Source organism: Sapajus apella, unplaced genomic scaffold (genome assembly GCF_009761245.1).
Source record: "Sapajus apella isolate SASKATOON/1434 unplaced genomic scaffold, GSC_monkey_1.0 scaffold109, whole genome shotgun sequence".
Classification (NCBI taxonomy): domain Eukaryota; kingdom Metazoa; phylum Chordata; class Mammalia; order Primates; family Cebidae; genus Sapajus; species Sapajus apella.
In genome coordinates this window covers 1,650,889-1,665,814 of record NW_022437049.1, presented here as the reverse complement: position 1 = coordinate 1,665,814, position 14,926 = coordinate 1,650,889, and the positions used below count along the sequence as shown (strand labels likewise).

The 14,926-nt window shown below is 52.0% G+C and overlaps 1 protein-coding gene across 9 annotated transcripts in view; it reads right to left on the bottom strand.

Annotated features, from left to right (window-relative positions):
* The window catches only part of CTIF (cap binding complex dependent translation initiation factor), a 323,679-nt gene that overhangs the window by 121,298 nt on the left and 187,455 nt on the right, over positions 1–14,926 (bottom strand). The window lies entirely within an intron of this gene.

The following is a 14,926-nucleotide window of genomic DNA, read 5'->3' as shown; positions in this document are numbered from 1 at the left end:
GTTGGTTGTGCGTCTGTGTACTTGGAACCAATAGAGTTTTCTTTTTTTTTTTTCTTTTTTTTTTTTTTTTTGAGACAGAGTTTCACTCTTGTTACCCAGGCTGGAGTGCAATGGCGCGATCTCAGCTCACCGCAACCTCCACCTCCTGGGTTCAGGCAATTCTCCTGCCTCAGCCTCCTGAGTAGCTGGGATTACAGGCACACGCCACCATGCCCAGCTAATGTTTTGTATTTTTAGTAGAGACGGGGTTTCACCATGTTGACCAGGATGGTCTCGATCTCTCGACCTCGTGATCCACCCGCCTCGGCCTCCCAAAGTGCTGGGATTACAGGCTTGAGCCAACCGCGCCCGGCCCAATAGAGTTTTCAATGGCACTTGACTGTCTGGGCACAGTCTGAAGGGCGGCCAAACCCCGCCACATCTTGGGGAACCTGGGAGGGCCTGTGCACCAGTGCTCACCATCAGCAAGTCAGTCAGCCCTTTTGGAAAGTACCTGTGGTCAAATTTCTCAAGGTAAGCTCCTGCTCTCTGGGGTGGGCCTGTAAGGCACTTATCAGGAGACCTAGCCCCTCAACATGAGGGAAAAAGGATGGAATCTCATTATGCTTCTTTTTACCTTCAGGCAGTTTAGAGGGCTGCTGCAGCTGAATCTTGCTCGATCCTTTGGGACTTGAGAATTCCTCTCACCATAATATTTTATCTTGCAAACACCCTCTTAAGTGTTTAAAAAATATTTTGTTATTTTTGGTAGTACCCGATAAAGAAGTTATTTTATGTCAAATACAGTTGTTAGACTGATATGTTATTGGAAGTGAATTCCAAGGTTTGTGTGTTCAACCCAATCTTTACTAACATTTATGAATAAAGGCAAGATTTAGCCTTCTGCCAATTATCAAGTGATGCATTCTTCATTTGTTGTAAACGAGTTATAAAAGCAAAAGCATGATTTTCTACAAAGACGTTTCAGAACGACAGATTACCATTACATTGTGGCTTTGGCATCAGTACACGCTAAACTGCAGGCTAAAGTTTGACTATATAAGGCATAAAAAGAAACAAAAAGCAAAAACTGATTTCATAGCCCACTGTTTGGAATTCTCGAATTTTATGTTTTTCTAAAAAAATAAAAGCCAGTTTGTTTCTGAGACATTCTTCTTTGTTTCTAAATGCTGAGATCCGAGAGTTTTTAGGAAGTACCTCTGCCCAAATTGCACAACCTGAGTGAGGAGGGCCCTGACTCCCCGTGGACACAGAGTCGGATGGGTGTCAGGCTCTGTCTGTCTCCAGCCGTGGGCTGCGAAGCTCTGCAAACTGCAGGCGCTGCCGCATGAGAACTCCGACCAGATGAATGAGACTTGCAGATCTGGGCAGAGCACCCTGAGGCATATGTGCAGAGTTATTACCACTTACGTGTTCCTCATGAACCAGCCTTTTAATATCAGTGTTCTTTAATGCTTCCTGCCTTTAACCAACTGTCCATTATGGGTAAAAAATTAAATATTTGACTAGGAATAAAAATAATTTAAAATATGTAATGGTCAAAACCACCAAAGCAGCTCTCCAGGATGCTGAGTGATAAACCGGTGGAGGGGGCGAGTCCTGGGTGTGCTGCTCCCATCTCCATTAAGCCCCGATGCTCACTCCATGCTCACAGGCAAGGACTTGCACTGCGCTGTTTAAAGATGAAGAAACACCCCTGGCAGAAGCAGGGAGAGCCAGCCTCTGGACCCAGCCAGACTCTGGACCCAGTCACTTTCTAGCATGGGCCCCTGGGCAAGACACTTACTGTCCATGCCTTGGTTTCTCTATTTGTGAAATGGGGGAATAATGATGATAAAGGCTATTGCATTGGGTTCTGACACAGAGCAAGGCTCAATAAGTTGATCCTGCTCCTGCTGCTGTCATCACTCACTCCGGGAATGGCAGCAGTGGCAAGTCAGGACTTCGGGCATGGTGCTCTCGCCGTCTGCGCAGGAACCCAGGAGACGTAAATGCAGAAGCTACCTCCTCTGGCATCTGTAGGGTTCCTGTGGCAGGTTCAGCCTCTTCCAGATGACCTCGGGTCTGTAGCCCCTTTGGGGGCATTTACAAGGGTTTGGATTCCTCTGCTTGTCCTCTGGGGAGCCTCAAGGCTTGAGAAGAATCCCGGGGCACCCTGGGCACTGTGCTGCCACCTGCCCTGCTCCTTTCTTTCTCCCTGTGAGCACCCACGCTATTCCCCTGCAGGAACCCCCTCTGCACTCATCTTTGCCTCGACCCATCTTCTCTTGGTTCTTGGGGAGCTTGTGTGTGCCTCTTTCAGGAAACGGTCCTGGTCACCCTGGCCCACGAGGACTGCCCTGTCTGTCCCAGGACCTTTTTGTGCATTGAAAGTAAACGTCTCCATGTTTATGGCCTGTGTCCACAGCTCATCCCTGGAGGCAGGCAGGGACCATGTCCTGCTCTTCTGACTCTGCCTGGCTTCCTGCACATGGTATTGGGCTCCACTGGAAGTGAATATTCTGATTTTTGCTGTGGGTTAGGGGCCCTGGCAAGTGTTTCTGAGCTGGGGGATGAGCAGGCAGGTGTCGGGTCCTCGGCCCTAGTGCCACTTGCTGGACCTCTGTTCCCAGAAGGCGCGCTGAGCTCCCTTCTTGTGCTGAGTATGACCTGAGGGAAGGCGAGGGTGATGAGAGGAAAGCACAGTGGGAGGCTCTCAGCCCCATCAGCCCATTTCTTTTGGTGGGAAACTGAGGCAAGCCTCTTACAGATGGCCTTGGTTGGCTGGGAATGGTGGTTTATGCCTGTAATCCCAGCAGGTTGGGAGGCCAAGGCCTAGGCAGGAGGATCACCTGAGGTCAGGAGTTTGAGACCAGCCTGGCCAACATGGTGAAACCCTGTCTCTACTAAAAATACAAAAAAATGAGCCAGGCATGGTGGTGTATGTCTGTAATCCCAGCTATTTGGAAGGCTAAAGCAGGAGAATTGCTTGAATCTGGTGAGGTGGAGGTTGCAGTGAGCTGAAATTGCATCACTGCACTCCAGCCTGGGCGACAGAGCAAAAAAAAAAAAAAAAAAAAACATGGCTCTGCTCAGTAGGGGAGGTGAGGTGGCAGCTGACAGGGTGGGCCGGGCCAGTGCTGGCAGAGCCTACAGGGCACAGGGTGGGGTAGGGAAGCACCTGGGTACTTTAGTCGCTGAGTGCCCACTGCCTGGCAACGTGCACCAAGGAGAGGCAGAGGCAGAGTAAAGAGCAGATCCTGGGGAGAGGCAGGTCACCAGGCTCCACTCCAACCTGTGGCTGTTAGCTGTGTGACACTGGCTTAGAGGACACACCTCTCTTGGCCCCAGTTCTCTTTTCTAACAAGAATAACAACCACTACCAGGATAATGAATGACACGTTTGGTGCTTTCTATGTCCAAGGCCCTATTCTAACAACACAGATCCACTGATTCAATCATCAACACAATTCTATGGGGCAGACAGTGACATTATTGTCCTCATTTTATAGCTGATGAAACAGGCAGGAAGAAGTGAAGTAACTTGCCCCAGGTCACACAGCTAGAAAGTAGGAAGCTGGGGAGAGCCCACAATCTTAACCACAGTGCTATATTTCTGGACTTGGTGGGGTCAGGGTGTGGGGTGCTAGATAAATATTACAAACCAAACACTGTCATATTTCTAGAACTCGTGAGTAATATTTTAATGGTCCAGTTTCAGTAGCTCCAGGCTTCCAATGAGTTGACCACGGGTAGGGAGAGGTCCTGGGAGCTGGAGTCCACTCCTTCCAAAGCCAGAGCGGCTCTGCTCCCTGGGGATGCAAAGGAGCAATGTGAGGGGTTGGGGAGGGGGTGACAGTCAAGGCAGTCCAAGGGCAAGGACTGAGTAGCCACGGTCGTCCTGACTGGTGGATAGAAAAGACTTCTTGCTCCTGGTCCTCAGGCATAAAAGTGCCAGAGTAAACTGAGGAAAACCAGCCTGACCCTGACCAGTCTGCTAAGAGCAGATCTGGGACCCGCAGCCCAGGGGGTTTCTGGAGAAAGGACAGTCCAGCAGGGAAGGCCCAGGCACGGTCAGAGAGTGCGGAGGTCCAGTTGATGGAGATGCCGGGTGGATGGCCAGTGAGGATGGAGTTGCAGGTGGAGATTTTGGAAAGTTAGGTTGGGCCAGGTTTTAGAGGACTCTGGAAGTCCATGGTAGGGGGAAGGGTAGGAACTTGGTTCTGGCTAATGGGGGCCATCTCTAAGTTTGGAAGGTGGATGGTCAGAGTTGGGCTTCAGGGGCAGGGGCTGCAGCTGGGTCACAGGCTGCCAAGAGAGGTCCCAAGGGGCTGGGCAGAGAGAGAAAGAAGGGGAATTGTCCACGCCTGGAATCTACAGCAGCCTGCCTGCATTCAGGCCCTGGCTTTGCCTCTGACTTGTTGTATAAACCTGGGCAAATTACAGAACTGCTCTCTGCCTCAGTTCCCTCACCTTTAAGATGCGGACATAATAGCACCTACCTCAAAGGGTGGTTGTGCTGACAATGTGCATTGATATTTGCACAATCCTTCAGACACAGGACACATGCTCTAAGAGTTTATTAAACACAGTAGCCTCTGGGTGCAGTGGCTCACTCCTGTAATCCCAGCACTTTGGGAGACCAAGGCGGGCAGATCACAAGGTCAGGAGTTTGAGACCAGCCTGGTCAATATGGTAAAACCCTGTCTCTATTAAAAATACAAAAATTAGCCAGGCATGGTGGTGCACACCTGTAAGCCCAGCTACTTGGGAGGCTGAGGCAGAAGAATCACTTGAACCCAGGAGGCGGAGGTTTCAGTGAGCCAGGATCGCACCACTGCACTCCAGCCTGGGTGATAGAGCAAGACTCAGTCTCAAAAAAAAAAAAAAAAAAAAAAAAAATTACTATGGCCTGGTGGACCCCACAGCACATCACAGGAGGTTACCTGGGCCACTGCAGATGGCCAGGCAGACATCGGGGATGGGGAGGAAGAGGGGAGGGAGAGAAGCCGACGGATAAATACTCCAACTACATGCACAACTCCCTCCTAGGATTCTTGAACAGAGGAATTAACTAAAGGCATTTGTGAACTTTGAAACCTCAACACATGACAGAGCTGTGCCCCACGGGCCTCTCGGCTTCCCGTGCTCCTGGGAAGGGCCCTGCTGAGGGCCGCTCTGCAGGGCCGCCATTCTGAAATGCTAGCCACCCAGTGTGGGTGCAGCACCCTCAGCACAGGCTCACTCAGCCTCCACCGCCGCCCCGGGAGTGGCAGTGGTAACTTAGTCTCTTTAAAGATGAGGTGACTGGGGAGGGGCAGAGAGGTTTGTCCACAGGCCAGAGAGTGACGAAGGGCAGAGCCAGGGCCAGTGTGGGGGCCACCACACCCCACCAGGTGAGTGAAGGGCCATCAAGGTCAAATGGAAACCTCCCCCAAGTGGCCATCAAGCAGGGATTCTGCCCTTCACAAAGGCGTCATGGGCCATGACACGGGGGCATGCTTGCCTGACGTCAGCTTGGGGGTTAGGTCTGTCCTTCAGACACCACAGCTTCCCTCAATAACCCACTGTGGCCTGTGCTAACTCTGTACCACAACCGCCTCTGCTCTGTCCTGAAGGCTCCCAAGCCAGGAGGGATCTTGGCTGTCCCACTGGTGACAGGGAGGGTGAAGAGTAATGACTCCTACCCAGATGAAGACACTCCCAGCCCTGCATGTCACAGGCCCTGGGAGGTGGGAGAAGACTTAGAGACAGGGTGACCAGCTGTCCAGGGTGGACGGTAGGAACTGAACTTTCCTTCTGCTTCGAATCTGGACTCTGAGGCTAGGACTTCTTGGGGTGTCTAACAGGCTTATGTCTGAGCTCGTAGGGAGACCTGCAGGAGGGGAGGTAGTCCAAAGAGCTGGGCAGGTTTCTAAGCAAGGTGCTGAAACGCCCTGAGAGGACAAAGTAAGTGACTTTGGGCAGGGCTGGTTACTTCCTTGTCCATTCATTCATTTACTCAATAGCAGGTTAGTGAGCGTTCACCCGACGCCATGCTCCGCACGTCACCCAATGGGGAGATGCAGAAGATAAACAGAACAAATGCACCATGGAGAATGCCAGAGCATGGGAAGGCCTATGGAAGTGGGAAGCTGGAAGGAGGGCTGGGAATGCTGTTGTACGGTGGGGGCACCTCTGGTGGACACTGCCCTTTTAGGTTGGAGTGGTTGAGACAGGCTTCCCTGGGAAGGTGACATGGAGCAGCCAAGACTTGAGGGGGGGAAGGGAGGAGCCAGGCAAATACCCAGGAGAAACGCAATCCAGGGAGAGGGAACAGCTGAGGTGGGACTTCTGGCCCCTAGGAAGGCAGGGTGGTGGGAGTGCAGAGTGTGAAGGGGGATGGTCAGAGGGGTGGTGGGAGCTAGATCATCTGGGGCCTTGCAGACCATTGAAGGGACTCTGGCCCTTATTCTGCATGAAATTGGGACCCACTCAAGGGTTCTGAGCTAAAAAATGCATTGAAAAAGGTGAGATCAAAGACAGTCACATTCCAGGAGCAATCCTGGTGAGTGCCCACGCTGCTTCGGCCCAGCAGGGAGAAGTAGAGGGAGTAAGAGGTGGAGACGCTGGATCTGCTTTGAAGGTGGGACTGCTGGAATGGCTGATGGTCCACTGTGGGTGGAAAGAAGGGCTGGAGTCAAGAGTGTCTGCAAGGCATCCAGCGTCGGCAGCAGCAAGGAGGATGGAGCTGCCTTGTCTGAGATGGGGAAGACCGAGGGACTGCGGAGCCTCAGGGCAGACGGAAGCCTGGTTTTGGAAACACTGATTTTGGGTATTAGACATATCACTGTGGGATGTCGAGAAGGCTGGGGGACCCTCTGTTGCCCAAGGAGCCGGTCTGGATGCCTTAGCTCAAGCAGCTGCCTGCTCTCTCAGGCACAGCAAAACGTTTGTTTTTACGTCAATCTAACTTTTACTTACACTGTGCTTATGTGAAACATTTAACATGACTGTGAGGTGAGATCGGCAAAGCAAGGCATTCAGAGACGTCCAGTGATACTGACTCCCCTGGTCCTGTAAATAACCCTTCGATTGGTTTTATGGTTTAGCTATCCATCCATTATCTTTAATATAAGTAGCGGGAATATATTTTTGCATCTGATCTGTCTTTTGAGAGAGAAACAGTAGCATACAACTATACTTTTTTTTACTTTGCTTTTTTTTTCAGTTAACATTAGTAAGGTTCATGTATTTCCTTCTGCTTTTGATTTTTAGGGATGACCTTTTGAAATAAATTGATCCATCTGATTGATTTCTAAAAATTTTCTGTTTCAAGGTGGTTCAATTCTGCTTTCCAGCAAGGTCTACCACTCTGTCTAAGGGGCAAAGAGCCCCTAGAATTCCATGTGCAGCAGCTTATAAGAGAATGGGTTATTTGTGGTTTCTTCCTCTTCTGAACATCAAGACCTCACTGCTTCCTGGTGACAGAGTGGGGCCTTGAGAGATGCTAGGAGCAGCACCAGGGCAGGAGCTGGAGACTTAAGAGTCTGGCTCTCCTAATGGCAAGGGTCTCACCTTGGCAAGCCCAGCTCTGGGTGCGAAATGAGGGCCTTGGATAAGATGTTGTCCATTGGGCTTGAAATGGACACTGTGGACCTTGTGCAGAGGCGGACCCAAACCCACTCCTGGCCAAGCCACAGAACTAGCCAACTTCTCCTTAGAGGAAGGAGGTCGAGACAGGAGTCTCTCATCATGCAGCTGCCTGAGGGGCCATCACTGGCTTCTCTGCACAGAGGGGCTCAGGGCTGCTCGGTGACATGGAGCCATGTGGAGAATCAGGGAGACAGGCTGTGAGCGGGAAGCAGAAGTAAGCATGCAAAGCAGGGTCGAGCAGCAGTGTGAGCGGATGCAGTTCTCAGGAGTTCACGGTTGCCCGAACGTGAGTGCAGCAGCAAGTGACTGGGCAGCTGGTCAGACAGCAGAGGGTGGACTGCTGTCCCAGGAAAAAGGAGGCCATGCCCCCTGTGCCTGGCCTGCCCCAACAGGAGGCTCCTTATGCTCTGCCTGCCTGAGGCCGGGCCAATGTCAACTTCCCCAGGAGGGCCATCTGGGGCCTAGGGGCTCACTGGCCATGGTGCAGCAGGTCCAGAAACTTCCTGATCCACAAGAGTGGCTTTTATTCTCTCATCCACTATGAACATTTCAAGTCTGGAACCACCCACTCTATATGTTTTTCCTTCTTCCCCCCGCCCCCGCACCTTCCACCACTACTCACACATGCAAGGGCAAGAGGCCAGGAAATATACATGCCCAGAAGGAAAATCATCGGAGGAACAGGATATAGCTAAACTCTGGGCATCCCAAGGCGGCAGCCTGGGTGGAGCGTTCCATGAAGCCCTGCATCACACACTCCTGCTTGGGTCCTCTCCCTTCTATGCGTGGCTCTGGCTTCCACTCAGCGCAGTTGGAGGAAGAAGGGGACCCTAAACCCCAGAGACATTGTGATATCTGCTGAGTGGTCCCAAAGCATGCCCAGCGCAGGAGGCAGCTTGCTCCAGAACCTGGAGAGGCGCAGGCATTCACCCAAGCCCTTCACCTTCCTCATCCCAGACGTGAAATACATAATCTCCAAGCTCATTAACCACAGCCCAGTGGGGCTGTGTGGGAAGGAATGTGGGAGAGGAACCCACTTTCTGCACTGACCGGGTCTTGACTCAGTGTATCTTGGAAGAAAGAAGAGGAGGTCTGAATGCTCATACCCAGAGGTGGCTTGGTAATTGCAGGTTTTCATAACACTCTGGGAAGGAACAGTTGCTGCTATGGAGAGGCCAGGGAAAATGCTTCGTGGCAACTGTTCCCAGGAACGGAGCCATCCTAACCACCAGACCACCCGGGTGTGCCCTTTCCAACTCCTCCGCTTCCCATGACATACAGGATCACAACTAGCCCAGCCCTCCCCAAGAGGCCATCCACAAACATTTACCGAGTGTTGACTATCTCCGCCCGGAACTGATGGCCACAGCTTCCAGGGAGGACTGGAGGTGGAATGGGAGTCCCTCCCCCTTCTCACCAGACCCAAGCACCCCTGGGTAAGAGAATCTCAAGTCTCCATCATAGCCTATTTTGGTGGGGGAAACAATCATTGGCAAGAATCATAAAGACTCCAATCTAAATGGGTAGGAACCAGGCTCTGGGGTCCAAGACAAAAATCCAGGGCTCCACTGGACACTTGGAGACACAGAATCTGTTCAAACACCCTGTCCTCACCTCCTTCTCACTGACCCCTTTCAGTTTCCAGTCTTCCAGTCACCTCCTCTTAGCATGCACCTGCCTCCTCTGCATCCTCCACCTGCTACATGCTTCCTGCCATGCGCCTGTGCGCTGGCTGTCCCTCCAGCAACATGCTCTCTCAGACTTGCTGCCCATACATCTGCATGCAAGACAGGCGCAGATGCAGCCACAGCACGGCGCCCCGGCTCCAGCTCTTCCCTGGCTGCCCACATCCTCCTCCCTGGCTTGGTGTCTTTCCTAACAGGGTTCTCTGCTCCTGAACACCATATCAGGCAGGTCCCACCTCTGGGCTTTTGTCTCTGCTTGGTCACTTATCAGGAATGCTTTCCCCTTGCCCTCAGCCCGCCCCATTGAGATGGATCAAGTTCCACCTCCTCCAGAAAGGCTTCTTGGCTACTCTAAACTCCAAAGCCTTTCCTTTCTCTGACATTACAGGGCCTTATGGGCTGCACTATACCATCACACATACACACACACACACACACACACACACACACACACTGGACTCGCACATATGCATAGACACATAACACATGCATGCACACACATATACACATAATCGCACACATGCATATGTATGCATACATGTGTGCATATAAACGCATATACACACATACACGTATATATCACATAGATATGTATATGCACACAGGAGTACACACACAGCAATATGATATTAAGTGTAAATTGTCCAGTATATTTTAATCACCTCGCTCCAACTAGACGGGATGCTCCTTTATTGCCTGTCTCAGTCTAGGCTTTCAAGAAGCATTCACAGAGCCTCCCATCCCAACCACAGCTCCCTCTCCCTCTGCTTCCTCTCCATACAGGGGCCAGTGAAGATCACTGCTCCCACCACCCTGGGGTCATGAGGTGGGTGAGGCCAACACTGCAAAGTGATTCAGCTTCTGGGAAATCTTCCCTTTCTCTCCCAGAATGTTGCTGTGATGATAAACAGGATGCAAATGAATCCCAGCGAATTCTGGGATTCAAATAATTTTTTTTTTTTTTGAAACAGAGCTCACTCACTCTGTCACCCATGCTGGAGTGCAGTGGCATGATCTCAGCTCACCGTAACCTCCACCTCCCGGGTTCTAGTGATTCTCCTGCCTCAGCCTCCCGAGTTGCTGGAACTACAGTCACCTAATTTTTGTATTTTTAGTAAAGATGGGGTTTCACCATGTTGGCCAGGCTGGTTTTGAACTCCTGGCCTCAAGTGATCCACCTGCCTCAGTCTCCCAAAGTGCTAGGTTTACAGGCACGAGCCACTGTGCCCAGCCCAAATAATTTAAGCATGGCTAACCTGGCATTATCTCTGATGACAGCAATGCTGGGGGTGGGGGACAGAAGGTGCAGCTGAGGGTCTCCCTACTCCCTGTCCCAGGGGAACTGGGTGGGACTTGAGCTGTTTCTTCCAGACAGCCTGTCCCCTTCCCTTATAGGAAGCTCCCATGCCGGGTGTGAGCCACGGCTCATAGAGCAGGCTTAGCAGAGTTAGAAGAACACAGCGTCCCTCGTGGTGCTGCCAACTGGCTTTGCTGGGTTGATGCCCAGCTTTATTTTCAAATATCCCTTTTATTGAACCCCAAATTGTACTCGCCTCCTTGAGAATGAAGACCCCTGCTGAAATGCTCTGAGGATTCTTGGGCTGGAAATCTTAGCTCTGAGACAGCCCTGAGAGATTGAGAGAGAGAGGGCTTAGTCATGATTTCCAGGGGGAAGGGCTTCGAGGGGAGCTGGGAGCAGGCACTCTGGGGTGTGCTGGTGGGTCTGCTGGGTGTGCAGAGCTGGGAGGGTCCCCACAGGTGTGGCCTGAAGCTGACCTCTTGGTCAGCCGACTTCATCATGGGCTGCAAACGAAAACCCTAAGTGGGCTCAGATCATTTTCTTCCCTCTCCTCAATCATGCCAGTTGCTCTGTGGTGGATGTGCCGGCTCAGCACCCACACTGTCCCCAGATGCCTCCTAAATACCCATCCAGAACCAACTCACTGAAGCTGGTGTGCCCTTGACTACCAGGGAGGAAGGCCAGGGAACCCCTACCTGACAGTCTGTGTCCCATCACTCATCCCAGACACAGGATGCTCCCTGGGACTTGGGCACGGCTCCATCAGTGTCTGAGAGCACCCCACTCCTGTGCATTCCACAGGAGACAGTGGCCAGCAAAGAGTTCAGCTAGCCCTATTCAGCCACCCAGGCTGCAGCTGGGTCTGCAGGATTAATGCACATGGAGACAGGGACTCCCAGAAGAGACAGGCAGGGCCCCAGCACCATCGTTAGAGGACTCGGCTTGATCCTCACTTCCACTCCCAGCGTCACCCCTCCACACAGCTTCCCACTTCCTTCCCTCTCGGCCCCTCTTCGTCTCCTCCCCTATCTCTAATCCACAAACGATAAAGTTAGTGACAGAGGTGTCTGTGTGTCTTGGGATACTGCCTCCCCAGGGCAGCTGTGCTTTTGAAGGGACCACAGGGATTATAATTTTGTTGTTATTGTTTTTCTTTTTTGTAGATGGAATCTTACTCTGTTGCCAGGCTGCAGTACAGTGGCGTGATCTCGGCTCACTGAAAACTCTGCCTGCCAGGTTCAAGCGATTCTCCTACCTCAGCCTCCTGAGTAGCTGGGACTACAGGTGTGAGCCACCACGCCCAGCTAATTTTTGTATTTTTAGCAGAGATGGGGTTTCACCATGTTGGCCAGCATGGTCTCCATCTCTTGACCTTATGATCTGCCTGTCTTAGCCTCCCTAAGTACTAGGATTACAGGCGTGAGCCACTGCGCCCAGCTGGATTATGAATTTTTAACCCAAATAAGCATATACTAATGAAGAAAGTCCAGGCAACCAGGCCCCTGATGCTTCTCAAAATAATGCTCCTCCTCCTCCTCCTCCTCCCCCTCCTCCTCCTCCTTCTTCTGATGATGGTGATATAGTCTATGGCCATACCACCCTGAATGCTCCCAATCTCGTCTGATTATGGTGATGCAGATCAAATATCTGGAAGGCACGCTATGCATGGCCTCTATTGAAAACTTGAATGAATGAAACCCTGAGACAGCTCTCACAGCAGTGAGTGCCTCCTCCTGCATTGCACAAATCGGAGATCTTGGATGGGATCTGGGCAGCTCTGTCCCTTCGTGGCATGGCTGGGGAGGACTGGAGGGCAGAGGCAATACTGTGAGCCAAAGGAACTGGAAGAGGGTGAACAAGAAACCTCATGTCCAGAAGGAGCTGAAGAAGGATAGGCTGCTGAGAACAAGAAAGAAAGAGGCCTCTTCTTATGCCTGAAGATGCTTTGGGCTCTGGTTTTAGCTTCAGGGTGTGGCCCCCGTAGAAGGGGATGGCTTTGTAGCAGCCTTTCCAGGGGGGATGCTGGAGCTGGAGGCAGTGGTTGCCCCATGGTGGACATGAAAAAGATCCACACAGGGCAATGTAAGACCTATCTCCTGGCTGTGCACTGCCCTGCTGGTCCCGTCTTCTGCCTTCTCCAGGGGCTGTCTTACAACCTCAGGGAAGCAGGGGATACAAGCTTCTATTTTTCCTACAGCTTTCCAGGTTCTGCTGTTACCCCCAAGGCATCACTGGCTACTCCTGGGCACCCTGAATCTTAAGGTTTCCCATGGCAGCACCTGGCAGGGCCTTCTGCAGCTCCAAGTCAAAACGTACCCCAGGGAATGGGAGCCTTGCTCAGACAGGCCTGGGTCTGCCTCAAAAGGCATGTGAGCCCAGCAGCAGGGCGAATGCAGTGCTGTAGCACGGCCTCCTCGGCTGTAGGGTAGGAAGGGAAATTTCATTCTCTTTTGGGGTGCTGGAGGATTCACGATAACCTACATCAAGGATTGGCCAATAGTGACCTCTGGGCCAAACGCAGTAGCTGCCTAGTTATGGAAATAGTTTTATTGGCATGCAGTCACTTTCAGTCATTTATATATTTCTATAACTGCTTCTGTGCTACTATGGCAGAGCTGAGGAGTTATAACAGAGACCCTATGACCCTCAAGGACTGAAATATTTATTCTTTGGTCCTTTAAAGAAAATTTTGCTGGCTGGGCGCAGTGGCTTATGCCTGTAATTCCAGTACTTTGTGGGGGCTGAGGTGGGCAGATTACCTAAGGTTGGGAGTTTGAGACCAGCCTGACTAACATGGTGAAACCCTGTCTCTACTACAAATACAAAATTAGCCAGGCATGGTGGTGCGTGCCTGTAATCCCAGCTACTCAGAAGGCTGAGGCAGGAGAATCTCTTGAACCTGGGAGGTGGAGGTTGTGGTGAGCTGAGATGATGCCATTGCATTCCAACCCGGGCAACGAGAGTGAAACTCCATCGAAGAAAAGAAAGAAAAGAAAGAAAAGAAAAGAAAAGAAAAGAAAAGAAAAGAAAAGAAAAGAAAAAAGAAAAGAGCTCTGCTGACCCCACATCCAGAAGATAGACTGCACAGCCTAGGAGGTGTCCCTCAAAAGCAGCTTCAATAATTGCTGTTACAATAAGTGTGAATGAAGTCACTGCAGTGGTAGGGACCACTGGGTTTCTGTCCCAACCCGATGAAAACTAAGGAGGTCTTCTTTATTCATTGGATTATATGGGTAATTTCCACATAAGACTTTGTTTGAAGAAATTCCCTCCAACCACACACCCTTCACTTACCACAAACAATCCGAGCCCTTACTAGGTCCCTGAGCTGAGTTGGGCAGTCACTGGGAAGACATTGCTGAGATGTGGTTTGTGCAGTTCTCCAGGAATGAGAGGGTTAATGGAGTTCCACTCAGGTGTAGACGGTGGGGAATGTGGTGACAAAGGACCAATGGTGAGTGAGGAAATGGGACGTCTCCATTCTCCAGAAGCTTCCAGGCATCTCTCCCTATTCCAAAGGATTTGTCCTGGATGGACCATCCATAATGAGTGCTCTCCACCCCTGTCAGTTATGCCCGTCAGCTGTTGGGGGGCTGTGCAGCTCCCGGGGGTCCTGGTGGCCTGTAGAGTGGGTCTGGAGCTTCTAAGAGAAGGTGCCGCAGGAGGTGGTCCACCCTTTTGGGTTTTGAATCCCAACAGGGTAGGCACAGTCTCCCTCTCCAAGCCCCAGATCAAAGAGGAGTGACCATTTCCTGAGCACCCAAAGGGGATACACACTTCTCCAGGAGCACCCCTTCTCTTTTCCACCTTCCTCTTCCTCATCCTCAGGCCTTCTCCCTGGCCCTAGGCCTTCCAAACAGCTCTCCACTTTTCTCTCCTCCCTAATGCCACTTGCCTGCCTCTCTGGGCTGGGAGAGTTTCCACAGGGCAGGGTCATCTGACAGAACTTTTTTCCATGATGAAAACGTCCCAGAGCAGCACGGCCCAGTGCAGAGGCCCCTCATACTGCTGGAGGCCTCTCACACCTCCGACACTTGCACTGTGACCCCTCACATGGCGGAGGCCCCTCACACCTCAGGGACGCCCTCACACCGCAGAGGTCCCTCACACCTCAGGGACCCCTCACACCTCAGGGACCCCTCACACCGCAGAGGCCCCTCACACCACGGAGGCCCCTCACACCACGGAGGCCGCTTACACCGCGGAGGCCCCTCACACCGCGGAGGCCGCTTACACCGCGGAGGCCCCTCACACCACGGAGGCCGCTTACACCGCGGAGGCCCCTCACACCATGGAGGCCGCTTACACCGCGGAGGCCCCTCACACC